The sequence below is a fragment of the Sapajus apella genome, unplaced genomic scaffold (assembly GCF_009761245.1).
Source record: "Sapajus apella isolate SASKATOON/1434 unplaced genomic scaffold, GSC_monkey_1.0 scaffold6, whole genome shotgun sequence".
Lineage (NCBI taxonomy): Eukaryota > Metazoa > Chordata > Mammalia > Primates > Cebidae > Sapajus > Sapajus apella.
The window spans coordinates 41685136-41700499 of record NW_022436946.1 but is presented as its reverse complement, the minus strand read 5'-3'; the positions used below and the strand labels follow the sequence as shown (position 1 = coordinate 41700499).

The following is a 15364-nucleotide window of genomic DNA, read 5'->3' as shown; positions in this document are numbered from 1 at the left end:
TTAAAGATTTATTTATGAACCCTAAGCTGTTTTTTTTTGTTTTTGTTTTTTGTTTTTTGTTTTTGTTTTTGAGATTGAGTCTTGCCCTGTCGTCCAGGCTGGAGTGCAGCAGTGAGATCTCGGCTCACTGCAACCTCCACCTCCTGCAAGTGATTCTCCTGCCTCAGCCTCCTGAGTAGCTGGGACTACATGCGTGTGCTACCATGCCCAACTAATTTTCTTTTGTATTTTTAATAGAGGTGGGGTTTCACCACCTTGGCCAGGCTGGTCTCGAACTCCTGACCTCAGATGATCCACCCACCTTGGCCTCCCAAAGTTCTGGGATTACAGGCATCGCGCCTGGCCCCTAAACTGTTTTTAATTCCAATGATTAATGCAGTTATAAATAAGCTTGACAAGAAAAATACTGAGTATAATAATTTAACATCTCAAGAGATAAACGTACACATCTTTAAAATAATGCTCCTTAAAAACATAAGCTCTAATTCTGAATATGCCATTAACTATCTTTGTGACCTTAGACAAGTCATGTCAGATTGCACTTTACAATTGTGTGTGTTTGTTTTATTGTCTACAAAATGTTATAATATTACACACTTTATAATGTTATATATGACACACAGGGACACTATTTAGGTCAAATCAGATTACATTAAGATAGTGATAATTACTTACATTTGCATAGTACTTTATCACCCACAAAACATTTCTGCATATGTTATTTCATTTGCATGAAAGAGCCTTGAAAAGTTATAGTGTTATAAATGGACATTGCCTATGTTTGAATACCAGCTCCATCTTTCTCTTCTTCAAATTGCTCATCAGTAAATGAGGCTAGTAGTAGTATCTGCCTCATAGGTTGTTGAGAGGATTACATGATATGCTGCATGGGAAGCTGTGGACTCAGTGCCTGCATAAATAAATATTCAGGCTGGGCACAGTGGCTCACGCTTGCAATCCCAGCACTTTCAGAGGCTGAAGTGGGAGGATTGCTTGAGCCCAGGTGTTTGAGACCAGCCTGGGCAATATAGGGAGACATTGTTTCTATAAAAACAATTTAAAAATTAGCCAAGCATGGTGACACATGCCTACAGTCCCAGCTACTCAGGAGGTTGAGATGGGAGGATCGCTTGAGCCCACGAGGTCGAGGCTACAGTGAGCAGTGATTGCCCTATTGCTCTCCAGCATGTATGACAGAATGAGACCCCGTCAAAAGAAAAAAAAAAGGAAGAAACAAATATTCAACAAAATCCACTTTGTTCAGGTGTACCTGCAAATGTCACTTCCTAAAGGCCTTTCAGGCCTTTCTATCTTTTATTTTTTTTTTTAAATATGGGGTTTCACCATGTTGGCCAGGCTGGTCTCAAACTCCTGACCTCAGGTGATTGCCCCACTTCGGCCTCCCAAAGTGCTGGGATTACAGGTGTGAGCCACCAAGCCCCGCCTCCAGCCTCTCTATCTAAAACAGTGGCCTCCTTCTGCCATCAATTTCCAGTTCCCTGCCCTGGTTTATTTTTCTGAGTAATACTTAGCACTACTTTGTATCATATTGATTTGTTTGCCTAAAATCTCCATGAAGACAGAGCTTTGTCCTGTTTACCTCTCTATTCAGGATAGTAGATACTCAATAAATATTTGTTGACTGAATGAAGTTAGCTGTCATAATTGCTATTGTTATCATTACCTAACGTCCCTTACTCACCTTGCCTTCGACTCTCTTGTATCATCGATGGCATTAGAAATATTCTCTGGCCGGTGTGGTGGCTCATGCCTGTAATCCCAGCACTATGGGAGGCCGAGGTGGGTGGATCGTGGGAGGCCAACACGGGTGGGTAGCTTGAGCCCAAAAGTTTGAGATCAGCTTGGGCAACATGGCGAAACCCCATCTGTACCAAAAATACAAAAATTAGCCAGTCTCATAACCTGGTCTCAAAATAAATAGAAAAAAAATTTTTAAGAACTATTCTCTTGGTGACAACCCAAATTGAAACGTAAAAAAAAGAAATCTTCTCTCTGAGTTTGCAAGAACTGCTTAAATCAAGCAATTCAGGTTGTTGCAGTCTTCCTGGAAATTTTTATTTTCTAGTATGGAGGACTACCAGCAGATGGCAATCAAGGAATACAAAATCTGAATTTATCCTATTCAGGAAGATTTTGGTAAATAGAATTAAGAATCATAAACCAGGCGTGGTGGCTCACACCTGTAATCCCAGCACTTTGGGAGGCCCAGGCGGATGGATCACCAGGTCGGAAGATCAAGACCATCCTGGCCAACACAGTGAAACCCTGCCTGTACTAAAAATACAAAAATTAGCTGGATGTGGTGGTGGGCGCCTATAATCCCAGCTACTCGGGAGGTTGAGGCAGGATAATCACTTGAACCTGGAAGGCAGAGGTTGCAGTGAGCTGGGATTGCGCCACTGCACTCCAGACTGGGTGACAGACTGAGACTCCACCTCAAAAAAAAAAAAAAAAGAATTATAAGATGATCTGGGCACCAAAGTAATTCCAGCACTTTAGGAGGCTCAGGCAGGAGGGTTGCTTGAAACCAGGAGTCAACAAAACTTTTTTTGCGGGGTTGTGGGAGGTGGTGTGGAGTCTCACTCTGTGGCCCAGCCTGGAGTGCAGTGGCACAATCTCAGCTCACTGCAACCTCCACCTCCCGAGTAGCTGGGATTACAGGGGCCGCCCGCCATCACACCCAGTTCATATTTTAATTTTTTTTGTATTTTTAATAGAGACAGGTTTCACGATGTTTGCCAGGCTGGTCTCGAACACCTGACCTCAGGTGATCTGCTCGCTTCAGCCTCCCAAAGGGCTGGGAGTACGGGCGTGAGCCACCACGCGAGGCCTCAATTTTTTTTGTTTTAAGGAATCATAATTATTAGATGATAAATTTAAGGTAAGCAGACCACTGTATTCTACCTCTTGAATATCAGTTCTCAGAGCCACAATTTCTCATGCTCCAAAAAAATCACATTTTCTACCAGTGACTGGAATTAATGTCTAACCTCAAAAAAGTCACCAAAGACAAATTCTCAGATTCTTTAGATAACCAAATGGAAATCACTGGTGTGGTGACTCACATCTGTAATCTCAGCACTTTGGGAAGCCGAGGTGGGAGGATTCCTTGAGCCCAGGAGTTCAAGAACAGCCTGGGTAATGAAGCAAGACCCCATCTGTAATTTTAAAAAACGAAAACAACAAAAACAAAGACAAATGGAAACTTTGGTTATTTTTTGTAAAGATGAATTAGAATTGGTTTTTATTTAGGCATTACATTTCCTTTAGATTTACGGCTTACATCTTGAGCCAAGGTACATTTTCTTAGGTATATAAAAAATGACAGTGGCTCACACCTGTAATTCTAGCACTTTGGGAGGCCGAGGCAGGCAGATCACAAGGTCAGGAGTTCGAGATCAGCCTGGCCGACATGGTGAAACCCCGTCTCTACTAAAAATAAAAAAAATTAGCCAGGCATGGTGGTGCACACCTGTAATCCAGCTACTTGGGAGGCTGAGTCAGGAGAATCACTTGAAACTGGAAGATGGGGGTTGCAGTGACCCAAAATACCACCAGTGCATTCCAGCCTGGGCAACAAGAACGAAACTCTGCCCTCCCCCCCACCAAAAAAAAAAAAAAGAACATGTGTGTAAAAGCTTTTCCAATGGTAGAAAACTTATAGTTCTGGCAGAATAGAGCTGCAAAATCATCAGAGGGAAGGAATTTGCTCACAACATCAGTACACGTTCATGGGGGTGAGAGAAGTGGTTCACACCAAACAAAGAATTTTACAGCTGGTTTTAAACAAAAATAAGAATTTCTTTTCTTCTTTTTTCCTCTTTGCTTCTGGAGACCTACCAGTGAGTAGGTGTTTGATTAAATCAAACACTCTCAATAGGGTAATGCAAGACTTTGTGCTTGTTGGTGAATATTGGTATCTATGTTTTCCGTTTGCTAAAATTGCTCTGAGTTCCCAGTGGTTGAGCCTGCAGAATGCTAATATTGCTTTTTTTTTTTTTTTTTTTTTTTTGAGATGGAGTCTCGCTCAGTTGCTTAGGCTGGAGTGCAGTGGTGCAATTTCGGCTCACTGCAACCTCTGCAGTGAGACTACAGGTGTGTGCCATCATGCCCAGTTAATTTTTTGAATGTTAGTAGAGACGGGGTTTCACTGTGTTGGCCAGGATGGTCTCGAGCTCTTGACCTTGTGATCCACCCACCTCAGCCTCCCAAAGTGCTGGGATTACTGGTGTGAGCCTCTGTGCCTGGCCAATATTGCTAATTTTTCTGTTAGGTTGAAATAAAGAAAATTTTAGTTTATAGTATACAGCTCAAATATATTTGATGGCATAACAAAACCCCTTGAAATGTGGCTGGTGTTTCATTGTAGAAGATGATTAACCTGTTATGTTTCATTTTGTTTTGTTTGACAATACCTTTATCAAACAAAAAGCCTCATAAAACACTTTAAAAAATAAACAAACATTGCTCCTGGAGAGTTTGAGGAATGTCCAGTGTTTAAGAGAAGCTATGAACAATAGATAATATTTTTGGATTTCTGGTGTGTATTAGGCAATATTATCTTAAGGCAGATGAGTTATTTAGCCCATATTTATAGATGAGGCAATTAAGGATCAGTGAGATTCATAATTTGCCAAGGTTACATGAGTTGAGATTGGAACCAGGCCTATTTGGGTAAATGTAAGCACTTCCCTGCACTATAATTAATTGTTGATCTTATTCTAACAGATGATGTTAAACATTTGGAACTTCCTATTTAATACAGAAATTTAACCAAATCGCCAGGGCTAAAAATTTAGAATCCCAGACCATATTCCTAGAGGTACTAATTCAGAAAATCTGGTGTGGGGCCCAGGAATCTGAGGTGTGTTTTCGTTTATTTATTTGTTCTTCTTTTTGAAACAGTCTCACTTTGTTGCCCAAGGCTGAAGTGCCGTGGGGTGATCTTGGCTCACTGCAACCTCTGCCTTCCGGGTTCAAGCAATTCCCCTGCCTCAACCTCCCAAGTAGCTGGGATTATGGGCATGCGCCACTATGCCACACCAATTTTTATATTTTTAGTAGAGATGGAGTTTCACTATATGTTGGCCGGGCTGGTCTAGAACTCCTGCCCTCAAGTGATCTGCCAGGGTCGGCCTCCCAAAGTGCTGCAATTTCAGGCGTGAGCCACTGCACCTGGCCAGGATTCTGAGGGTTTTTTGTTTTTGTTTTTGTTTTTGAGACATAGTCTTGCTCTGTCGCCAGGCTGGAGCCCAGTGGTGCAGTCTCGGCTCACTGCAACCTCCGCCTTCCGGGTTCAAGTACTCCTTCCACCTCAGCCTCCGGAGTAGCTGGGACCACAGGCGCATGCCACCAGGCCCAGCTAATTTTTGTATTTTTGGTAGAGATGGGGTTTCTCCATGTTAGCCAGGATGGTCTCGATCTCTTGACCTGGTGATCCGCCCGCCTGGGTCTCCCAAAGTGCTGGGATTACAGGCATGAGCCACCACGCCTGGCCTGAAATCTGAGTTTTTAACAAGCTTTCCAGTGATTGTGCTGCAGGAACTCTTGTGAGCTCAAACACTTTGAGAAAGCACAGGCCCAATTTTGTGGACCTTAAAGAACAAAGAATTATTTGAGAACCTGACGAAAGCTCCATACCATTTTCTATATAAATGCATATTTCACATCCCCAAATTTTACATGCAACTTAAGGGGGTTCACAGACACTCTGGACCTATGGAAGCTTGGTCTCTCTTGTTCCAGTTAAAACTGGCTTGATAAGGAAGCTCTTTCATCTCTCCACCGAGAGAGGTCACTCTTCAGCCTCAAAAGGCCTTCCTGTTTTTTCTCTTTTTTTTCTTTCTTAACTACAAAGAGAAGAGTTTTCCTGGAAAATGAAGTGACTGTTGTTTGACAAGGTGCTTCATCTTGTAAATAGCGCAGCCTCCGCTGCAGTGCGTCCAAAAGTTAAGCTGAAACAGAGTAAGAGTGTTATCTACAATCAGGATGAAGGCTGATCTGGATAAAGGTGTTGTGATTAAAATCAATAGCAGGGACCAAAGGTTAATAAGGGCACAACCAGAAGAAAGAATAATTAAATTTATTTTCTCAAGAAGCCCTTTGTCTAATGTCTTTTCACACTCTAGGTTTTCTCTTAGGTCTCTTATTTTATTTTATTTTGAGATGGAGTCTCACTCTGTCACCCAGGCTGGAGTTCAGTGTCGGGATCTCGGCTCACTCCACCCTCTGCCTCCCGGGTTCAAGCAGCTCTCCTGTCTCAGCCTCCCAAGTAGCTGGTACTACAGGCTCATGCCACCACCCCAAGCTAATTTTTTTATTTTTTATTTTTGTAGAGATAGGGTCTCACTATGTTGCCCAGGGTGGTTTTAAACTCCTGGGCTCAGGCCCTCCTCCCACTTCAGTCTTCCAAAGTGCTGGAATTACAGGTGTGAGCCACTGCACCTGGCCAGGTCTCCATTTTTAAGCTAAGCTTTGCATCTTTAAATAACTCAAGACTGATACAGCCCATCATTTGAAACATAACTAATATTGGTAGAGTCCTCAAAAGTATACTTGTGATATATTCTGGATTCTGTAACATTGGAAAGATGTAAAGAGAACATGTTGGTCTCTCTGTAAACCAGGGGCTCCAGACACAGGCCAGAAGAAGTTGATAGAAGTTAAGGAAGGAGTGTTATGTCTGCAAACACCCTGGTGTTGTTCATAAATTCCATGTATTTATGGACTTTCTGGAGGAGAGATTCAACGACTTTCAAATTCTTAAGGAAATATTCAATTAAAAATTTTAAAGTAATCACTTATAGGAAGAGTCTTATCCCGGAAGGGCTAGACAAGCAAACGGGCAGCAGAGCCTGTGGCACAGGCATAGTGACCCCTGTATCCAGACTCAACCTGGCCTGGGCACCACTGTCAGAGCACCTGTCCCGATTTTGGTTTCTAATTGGGACGTTCTGCCAGAAGGACCACTTGTTCAGAAACATGTCCTCCCTGGCTGTGTGCAATGGTTCACGCCTATAATCCCAGCACTTTGGGAGGCAGAGGCAGGAGGAGTGCTTGAGCTCAGGGGTTTGAGACCACCCTGGGCAACATAGTGAAATCTCATCTCTACTAAAAGAACAAAAAAGAAAAAAAGAAACATGTCTTCCCTGATGTATGTTTTTTAGAGCCAGAAAGACCCGTTCAGTGACAAGGACAGATGATACAAATTCTCCTGGATTCCTAATGCAGTTTAAAATCAGGAATGATAATTCCTAATGCATCAGATTGCTGGGAGCATCAGTGAAATGCCGCAGGTAAAGCTCTTCGCACAGTATCTGGCACGGGTGGGCACTCAGAAGTGTTATTGTTGGCCGGGCGCAGTGGCTCATGCCTGTAATCTCAGCACTTTGGGAGGTTGAGGTGGCAGATCGCTTGAGGTCAGGAGTTTGAAACCAGCCTGGCCAATGTGGTGAAACCCCGTCTCTACTGAAAATACAAAATAATTAGCCGGGTGTGGTGGTGCATGCCTGTAATCCCAGCTACTCAGGAGACTGAAGCAGGAGAACTGCTTGAACCCAGGAAGCAGAGGTTGCAGTGAGCTGAGATAGTGCCACTACACTCCAGCCTAGACGACAGAGCAAGACTCAGTCTCAAAAAAAAAAAAAAAGAAGAAGTGCTATTGTCCCTCTTCCTCACCCTGACACTAAGATTCCTCATGATGAGAATGCTGAGAACAATCTGCTGCTAAGATGAGGCTGCACCTGGTCAGACCAAGGTCTGGTCTAGGAAACCTTAAGGAAAACAGAGTTGTTTGGAAATTCCCATTTTTAGGTCTCTCTATCTCTGCTGCACCTGAGAATCACCGGAAGTCACAAGTGATGAAAAGACATCATTCTTGTCCTTAGAGTTGCTGGACCCTAATAGGGGAGATGGTATAAACAGTAACTTAGCAGCGGCCACAGGGCACAGGACATGCACAGCACCTTAATAAGCACACATATTCTACACACTTGATTGATAACAGGGTGTGACAGCAAGGACAAAACCACATGAAGTTGACTTAGGAAGTATTTATGAAGGAAATGATTATTGAGTGATATTTTTTAAGTGGGGGGAGGGATATGATTTGGGGGAAGAAAGAGAGGGGAGAAAGCTGAAAAGGGTAGAGAGAATGCCTTAGGGGCAGGCTTAGGAGCAGATTTGCAGGGCAGCGGGGAAGCCATGCTTGAGGGCTGGGAAAAGATGACAGCAGTTAGGTGTGGGGGAAGGGAAGCAGCTAATTGGTAGAGAACCTTGAAGCCGATGATTAGGAGTTTTAATTTAATTCAAGAGGCAATTGGAGCTATTGTAGGCTGCTAAGAAGGGGAGTGATATGATCAAAATTATGCTTGAGGACAATGGTTCTCACTGTTCTGGCTGCTGTGAGCAGGGTGGATTAGATGAAGGAGATCCTCAGGCGGGGAGGCTGAGCTGAGGCTGTTTCACAAATCCAGGTGTGAGGGACTTGGCCTAGAACAGGATTTTGGGGATGGAGTGGAAGGAGCAGAGCTCGAATATGTTATGTGGGATAAACATTCATTCATTCTTTTTTAGAAATGAGCACTGGGTTAGACACTGGATATCGTGGGGTACAGAGGTTAGGATTGGGGGAGACAATTAAGCATTTGTTAATATTGTAGGATTGAAGTGCTGTGACTATTAAATCAGAGAAATGTGGGAGCGCATAGCAGGAGCAGCACCTAACTGAGTCATGGAGAGGGACATGGGGGTCAGGGAAGTCTTCCCTGAGAAAGTGGTGTTTATACTGGGCACTTAAAAAAGAATCAAGGCCAGACATAGTGGCTCATGCCTGTAATCCCTGCAATTTGGAAGGCCGAGGTGGGTAGATCATATGAGGTCAGGAGTTCAAGACCAGCCTGGCCAACATGGTGAAACCCAGTCTCTACTAAAAATACAATTAGCTGGGTGTTGTGGCAGGCACCTGTAGTCCCAGCTACTCAGGAGGCTGAGGTAGGAGAATTGCTTGAACTTGGGAGGTGGAAGTTGCAGTGAGCTGGGACCGTGCCACTGCACTCCAGCCTGGGCAACAAGTGAGACCCTGTCTCAAAAAAAAAGAAAAAGAAAAAGAAAGAAAGAAAAAAGAATCAGGCCAGGCTCAGTGGCTTATGCCTGTAATCCCAGCACTTTGGGAGGCCGAGGTGGGTGGATCATTTGAGGTCAGGCGTTTCAGACCAGCCTGGCCAAAGTGGTGAAACCCCATCTCTACTAAAAATACAAAATTAGCCAGGTGCGGTGGCACAGTACTCTCCTTGCTGGGGCAGGAGAACTGCTTGAACCTGGGAGGTGGAAGTTGCAGTGAGCCGAGATTGTGCCACTGCACTTTAGCCTGGCCAAAAAAAAAGTCTTCTTCTCAAAAAAAAAAAAAAAAAAAAAAAAGAAAAAGAAAGAAAAGAATCAGATATTAACTGAGTAAAAAGTCATTGGGAAAATGTTACAGGCAGGAAGCCTTAGGATGAAAAGGCAGGGGTAGCCAAAAGGGAAGGGAAGAATGGCTCCAGGAGAGGCTCGGGGGCAAGCAAAGGGGGAACAGACTGAGAAGGGCCTTTATTTTGCAATATGGACTGCGGACTTTATCCTAAGGGCAGTAAAGGGCCATAAAATAGGCACAATTCGTGTTTCATTTTAGCAAAATCCTTCCAGCTATGTTGTGGAGGAAATGTATTGGGGGAGGTTAGGATGGGAATCGAGCTGGGAAACATGTTGCCATAGTTTAGGGGAAAGGTGATTGGGAAGCAGAGATAGATACACGTGGATGGATTCAAGAGATATTTAGGATGTAGAACTTAGGGGATGAGAAAGAGACTGAGAGAAGAGAAGGAAGGCGAGAGTATCAGAACAGATGTCATTAGCCCAGGGAGGGAAGAGCTATTGTTTAGGGTCATACAGCCAGCCTGTGGGAGTATCTATGTTAAAATCCAAGTCTCTAGTGCTTAAAAAATATATATATAAATACTGCTCCCCCATGCCACTTGGACAGCACCTGGGGAGAGTGACCTCCCAGGACATCCACATTGGAAGGTTTTGTCATGTTCTTAAAGAGTTTTGGGCTTTTTTCTAACATGCTGGTAATATATATATATATACATATATATATATTAGGCTGGGCATGCTCATGCCTGTAATGCCAGCACTTTGGGAAACTGAGGCAGGAGGACCACTTGAGCCCAGGAGTTCGAGGTCAACACAAGGAGACCCTGTCTCTCAAAAAAACAAAAAAAATTAGCTTGATGTGGTGGCATACACCTGTGTAGTCCCAGAACTTCGGAAGCTGAGGTGGGAGGATGGCTTGAGCCTGAGAGGTTGAGGCTGCAGTGGGCCGTGATCACATATTGCACTTCAGCCTGGGCAACAGAGTAAGACCCTGTCTCAAAAAAACAAAACAACAACCAAAAAAACATGTTTTTCATTTCCGTTCTCATCATGCTCATGTTTTCCTTTGCATACTTGAACATATTTTTAAAATTTGTAATAGCTATTTTAAGTTCCTTGTTTACTTAATCCATTACCTCTGTCACTTCTGGATCTGTTTCTATTGGTTGATTTTTCTCCTGGGTGTTGGTTCTATTTTTCTGCTTCTTTGCATGCCTGGTAATTTGTTTTGGTTGCCAGACATTGTGAATTTTATGTTGTTGGATGCTAGATTTTGTTGCAGTTCAGTCTCTCTTTCTCTCTCTCTCTCTCTCTCTCTCTTTCTTTTATCTTAACATGTCAAAAAGAACCTTTACTACTTTTATGATAGCCTCTTACGCTTTCTTGCTATTTGCTTTTGGGCGATGTGCTTTCTGGGCATGTTGCTTTTGAATCTTCTGAGCTTTCAGAGGAGGCACTGCCTCTAGCCTGTGGTTTTGGAACCTTCTGGGCTACAGCCTTCTTGCCTGCAGTGGTCATCTTTTTTGCTGGAACTGTAGCAGCAGGTACTTTTGGGGGAGAAGATTTCAGGAGACCTGACTTTTGAAGCTTCTTTTTGGTTTTGTTTTGAGATGGAGTCTTGCTCTGTCACCCAGGCTGGAGTGCAATGGCGCGATCTCAGCTCACTGCAACCTCTGCTTCTTGGGTTCAAGTGATTCTCCTGCCTCAGCCTCCCGAGTACCTGGGACTACAGGTGTATGCCACCATGCCCAGCTAATTTTTATATTTCCAGTAGAGATGGAGTTTTGCCATGTTGGCCAGGCTGGTCTCAAACTCCTGGCCTCAAGTGATTCACCTGCCTCGGCCTCCCAAAGTGCCGGGATTACAGACATGAGCCACCAATCCTGGCATTTTTTGAAGCTTCTTAATGTCATTCTTGATTATTCTATTTCTCATTTTCTTTGCCTTTGTGACTCTACTGTATATTATGAGCAGAGTCCTATGGTCCCCATGCCACTTGGACAGCGCCTGGGGAGAGTGACCTCCCAGGATATCCACATTGGAAGGTTTTGCCATGTTCTTAAAGAGTTTGGACTTCGTTTTAACATGCTGTTAAACTGTTTGAAGATCAGCGGGATCTTTTCAAAGCCTTTTTTCAAAGCTTTGTCAGGGCATGTCTAGAGGAGCCTTTAGAACTTTTGCTTACAGCCACGATAAAGTAACAAGGACTGGAATTACCCTCTCACCTGAAACAGCAGCAGCAACAACAACAATGAACCGGAGTAAATATATGAAACAATGGTTTTCAAGATACGGCGCATCAGTCAACGAAGGACGGGGATCCTTCCAGACAATGAGCTAGAGCACTGATAATGCTGCCCTGCTTCTGTCCCTTCTCAAAGATTACAATCCTGCACTTTCTATTGTGCAATGTCTGAATACTGTTGTTTCAAATATCTTCTCTGGTTTTCTAGTTGTTTATGGCAGAAGGGCAATTTCTGTAGTATTTAAGCCTTCATGGACAGAAGCAAAAATCTTCCAGGTGAATTTTGACTCTTCCAATTTTCACTCCACTCACCAAGTAAAATGCAACTCTAGAACTAGATTACGTGGGAAATTTGAGAATACATGTTTATTCTACCTGAAGGCTCCCACATGACTCATATCTATGCAGAACTAGGTTAAATGTGAGAACCTTTTTTTTTTCCAGAAATTCATACCACACCAGACAGATGTGTTTTATTAAAAAATAACATTTAATCAGAAAGTCTGATTAATTTCAATATTAACTCAAACTCTTAAAAATTTTCCGGAAAAGCCAACAGGGTACACCACAGAAAAGCAGGCAGCTGCCGACAGTTCTTTGGTGGAAAAGTAAGTTGCATACTTACCCAAGCTGCCCAAATGATTATCAAGCCAAATTTAGTTTTCAAAAATAGATTTTAGGATATACCAAAAGAAACTGTACAATACAGAAATTTAACAATGAAGTTACAGTATATAGCAAAAGCCCAATATGACAATATACAAAATAATGTATAAAAGAAGCCTTTCAATCCTAGAAAGCTAAAATGGGGAGAACTTACTGAAGGGTAACATACATTAAAATGAGGACTAATAGCAAGGAACAATCCTAAACATTTCCCCAGTGACTGACTAAGCCTCAACAAGACAGCTTAGGAAAAGGATTAATAGATAAATCTGGTTAGCAATCAATACATAGATAAATTAGAGTAATTTTTTTTTCCTGCTCAATTTCTACCACTTTTTTTCTTTTTCACCTTTTCCCTAATTTTCTCTAGTAACACTTTTCCTTTGGTTTAATCAGTTGAACTCAGAAGGTTTGGCATCTAACATGAGTATCAACTCTTACTGGAATAGCATTTGGGAAATGCAATCCTAGCAAAGGCAAATGTTTAGTTGAGGTGCTTGACAAACTTAAGCGTCCATTCTCCATACAACAATGTCTCCCGTGTTCATCACTAGGTTAATGGCCGCTCTTGGCTAGATCACGTGACCCTGCATGACACTGGAATGCTCCCTGGTGAGGTACTGCAGAGGTATGTGCACAAACACCCACCCATTTAAGCTTTCAATAAATACAAAGCAACATTTTAAACCATTTCAGTAGGAAAAATTAAAAATATTGCATTTCTATTGGTCTGCTTTGCTTCTGGAGCTGTCTTGGAGTGCTGTTCATGACACAGAAAACCCAACAGTTGTTTTTTTTTTAAAGATGGGGTTTCACCATGATGGCCAGGGTGGTCTTGAACTCCTGACCTCAGGTGATCCATCCACCTCGGCCTCCCAAAGTGCCAGGATTACAGGCGTGAGCCATTGTGCCCGGCCAATACCCAATAGTTAATTACTGGCTACTCCAAGCTCTTAGCTTCAGCGCTTCTTGCTCTTTAAGCCTCAGCACTTTTTTTGCAGCAATAATGGTATTCTTCATTAGCATTGCCACTGTCATGGGCCAACACCTCCAGGAACTGGAGTGATATAACCGCCTTTTTGTCTGACTTCTTCAAAATCCACATCTCCAACCAACTTGGGTTTGGCATTTACAGTGGCAAACTCTATTCCCACATCAGTGACTGCTGCTCCTTCCTTGATCATATCTGCTGTGACCAATTTGGAATGCCTGCAGCAGATATTACAACATCTGTAAGAATTGCATGTTTCTTCAACTGCTCTTTGGGAGTATACTGATGAGATATTGTAACACTGGCATCACCTCTGGAATGTTCACGCGCCCCATCTGTGTGCAGTAACATTGCAATGGGCATTCCAACATTTTTTGACCTTCCAGCCACAACCACATGCTTCCCTAGGGTTGGAATGCCAGTTCGCTTAATTATTTCCCACATACCCCATGGGTAGCCGGTGAGGTGGAATAATGGTCCAAACACATTCGCCCTACATTAATTACATGAAAGCCATCAACATCCTTGGCTGGAGGAACAGCATTGCAAATCTTTCATCCCTATGCTCTGGAAGAGGCGGCTGAACAAGGAGGCCATCTACATTATCATCATTATCCAGTTTATTGATTAAATTCAACAATTCTTCCTCTGAAATTGAAGCTGGTTTCACAGTTGTCACTGTTGATCCCCACAGCTGCCCTGATTTTGTTGCGGATGCAGGACTGACTTGCAGGAGTCTCACCGACCCACATCACACTCAGGTGTGGCCATTTGTTGCCTGAGGCCACCCACTCTTCCACCTCCTGCTGGGCTCCCTGCTTGATCTGCTGGGCTTCCTGCTTGATCTGCTGGGCCAGTTTCCTTCCAGAAATGACAACAGCTTCATTTTGAACTGCCCGAGCTGGAAGGGACAAGGGCAGAGCGAGCATTTGTGCGCGGGGCTGCAGCAGCTGGGCAGCCAACGCGGACAGGGGAAAAGTCACAGCCATAGCTCGCGCCGGTGACAGGTCACACTTTAATCAATAGCAGTCATCAGAAAATTCAGCTATGAACTCAGTAGAATTCAGCACTTGCCAAAAATTCGTGAGATATATGTTGTTTAAGAATTGCCATGTAAGGACTAATTAGCCATCGTGCCTTTCAGTTCTCTACTTTCCATTTCTATTTCTTGTCAGGGTAGTAGAAAGTCATGATGGCTGATAGAGGACGGGCTATGGGCAAATTAGAAAAAAGTGTCCCTAGGGCTAAGCGCAGTGACTCATGCCTGTAATCCCAGGACCCAGAGAGGCCGGGGCAGGAGAAACACTTGAGCTCGGGAGTTCAAGACCTGTCTGGGCAACATAAGGAGACCCTGTTTCAGTTTAGAACGAAAGAAAAAAAGAGAGAGAGAAAGAAGGAAAGAAAGAAAAAAAGAAGAAACAAGTGTCCCCTCCGTAAGACAGCTTTTTAATATCTATTGGAAGATTGTCATAAACATCTGATTTTGTTAGAACGAGAAACCTTGGCTGGGCATGGTAGCTCACACCTGTGATCCCAGCACTTTGGGAGCCCAGGGCAAGCAGATCACTTCAGATCAGGAGTTTGAGACCAGCCGGGGCAACATGGTGAAACCCCATATCTACAAAAAGAAAAAAAATACAAAAATTATCTGGGCATGGTGGTGCACACCTGTAATCCGAGCTACTCAGTAGGCTGAGGCGACCCGGGAGGCAAAGGTTGCAGTTAGCAGAGATCACTCCATTGCACTCCAGTGTGGGTGACAGAGCAAGACCCTGTCTCCAAAAAAAAAAAAAGAAAAAAAGAAAAAGAAACCTTACTGCCATCTACCAGACATTTTTCTTTTCTTTTTTTCTCTTTTTTTTTTTTTTTTTTGAGATAGAGTTTCACTGTTATTGCCCAGGCTGGAGTGTAATGGCATGATCTCAGCTCACTACAACCTCCACCTCCCAGGTTCAAGTGATTCTCCTGCCTCAGCCTCCCTAGTAGCTGGGATTACAGGCATCTACCACCACACCAGCTAATTTTGTATT

The 15364-nt window shown here is 43.3% G+C and overlaps 1 pseudogene; it reads right to left on the bottom strand.

Annotated features, from left to right (window-relative positions):
- Window positions 1-13272: 13272 nt before the first annotated feature.
- LOC116549056 lies at window positions 13273-14370 on the bottom strand (annotated as a pseudogene).
- Between the last annotated feature and the right edge of the window lie 994 nt (window positions 14371-15364).